The sequence below is a fragment of the Xenopus laevis genome, chromosome 5S, assembly GCF_017654675.1.
Source record: "Xenopus laevis strain J_2021 chromosome 5S, Xenopus_laevis_v10.1, whole genome shotgun sequence".
NCBI classification, from domain to species: Eukaryota; Metazoa; Chordata; class Amphibia; order Anura; family Pipidae; genus Xenopus; species Xenopus laevis.
In genome coordinates, this window is record NC_054380.1 from 49,446,407 (window position 1) to 49,448,906 (window position 2,500).

Below are 2,500 nucleotides of genomic sequence, written 5' to 3' on the forward strand. Positions count from 1 at the left end.
CCCCCGTCGCGGGGGTCGCAAGTGCACCCGCAGGCACCCGACCGCAACGACAACGAGTACAGACGAAGAGGAAGACATGATTTTCAATTCTGTCCTCACATCACCTCACGCACCCGGAGAAATTACTACTACAGAAGGGACTGGGATATGTACCAATGGTGAGTGGCAATGCTTTTTCCCATTTTATTGATAACCACAAGTTTGCAAGGCAATTAAGACTTAGAGAGCATTTTGGGGGTACTACTGATGGATCTGTCAAAACTCTGGACATTAATGTAACTACAGGTGAAGGTGTCATGGATGCCACTAGTACAGAGTCACGGGAATTAGTTTATACCCAGTGCAGGGGTGTAGTTATTGAAGAGGCAAGCCCACCAACTATGAACAAATTTAAGCCTAAAAGTGATTACGACCCACCAAGCATGAATGCATCCATTAAGACTTATAATCGAATGCTAAACGTAGATATGTCCACTCACCTTTATGGTAAACACAAATGGAGAGGCAACCTTACAGCAGGGGAAAGGGAGGCAGTTAAAACCCTAAGACGAAATTCCGACATCATAATCAAGACCGCCGATAAGGAGGAGGGATAGTAGTCATGGACTATAGCTACTATAGACAGGAATTGCTATCCCAATTGTCGGATATATCCAAGTATCAAAAACTGACCTTTGACCCGACTGAGAAGTTCAGTAAGGAACTGAACACGATTTTGAATATGGCTATGAGTAAAGGCTGGATTACAAAGGACATGTTTTAAGTACTTTTTGCCACTACATCCTGTACGACCAGTGATTTATACATTACCCAAAATTCACAAAAATGCCCAGAGGCCACCAGGGCGGCCGATAATTTCGTCTAACGGATCGCTCAACGAGGGCATAGCCGAATATGTGGACTATGTACTACAGCCTTGCATCCAGAATATCTATGGTTATGTAAAAGACACAAATGACTTTTTGCATGTTATACAGAGTGTTGATCTAGATATAACACGAATGATACTGGTTACGATGGACGTGCAGAGCCTCTACACCTGCATCCCACATGATGCCGGTGTGGAGGCAGTGCGCGAACTAATAACCCAAAATCCATTGTACAAGGGCCTCCAATTGAATTCTTACTCACATTGATACAATTCATTCTATATAAGAACTATTTCAAATTTGAGACTAATTTCTATGTACAAAGCACAGGGACAGCGATGGGGTCAAAGGTGGCCCCGGTATACGCGAATGCATTTATGTGTAAATTTGAAAACGACCACATATTGAATCACCCCCTATTTAGACAACATGGAGCCTTCTATAGAAGATATATCGATGACCTGTTTTTTCTTTGGTTGGGTCCCTCTAGAGCTCTAGAGGAGTTTGTAGAACAATTGAATGGATTGGACAGCCCTGTGAAATTTACTGTGAAACATGACTTGCAATGCATGAGTTTTTTGGATGTTGAACTGTATAAAGACAAAGGGTCCCTGCAGACACGCATTTATACAAAACCCACAGATAGAAACACACTGGTACATTACCACAGCAACCATCCTAAGCACCTATTAAACTCCCTCCCCAAGTCACAAATGCTGAGGGTAGTGAGAATAGACAGCGATCGAGCCAAGAGAGAGGTAGATCTATCAGTTATGCAGGACAAATTTCTAAAGAGAGGATACCCAGCACAACTACTATCTGACACAAAAATTGGGCACTCTCCCTAGATCGCACTGAGGTCATGTGCGAACAAATGAGTTCGAAAAGATGTGAGAAAATTAACAGGAAAGATAATCTCTACTATGTCAGCCAATATGATGCGAATAGTATGTCCATTAAAAAGAGTGTGGTAGAGCATTGGCCTATAATTGCCACGGACGAGACTATTTCCAAATACTTACCTCAGAAACGAGATTCAGTTTCAAAAGGGGTAGGAATCTAAAAGAAACCCTAAGCCCTCTGATCCTGTTGATAAGTACCTAAAGGCTAGTGTACAACATTTTTTATCTGAGCGACCAGGGGTATACAAATGTATGGGCTGTGTGATGTGTGGCACGCTGATACAGGGGACACACTTTTTTCATCCACAAACAGGCAAAAAATATACCATTCGACAGAAATTGACATGTGATTCATCAATGGTAGTGTATATAATTAAATGTCCATGCGGTCTGGTGTACTGTGGAAAAACCACCAGACAACTGAAAGAGCGTATTGCGATGCACAGATCCAGCATAAGAGCTGCTCTAGATCCAGACAGATTACATAAAATTAAGGGCAAAAAACAGGATATTTCTCAGCAGCCAGTAGCTAAACATTGGGCCGAAGCAAGACACAGCCCTGCGGCATTCAGATGCATGCCAATTGATCAGATACCCAAGAAACCTAGAGGGGGCAATTATGATGACATGCTTCTGAAGAAAGAAGCATTCTGGATACACGAGCTAGACTGCACGGCACCCAGGGGCCTGAATGGGCAATTAATCCTGAATTGTTTCCTAACCTAAAAA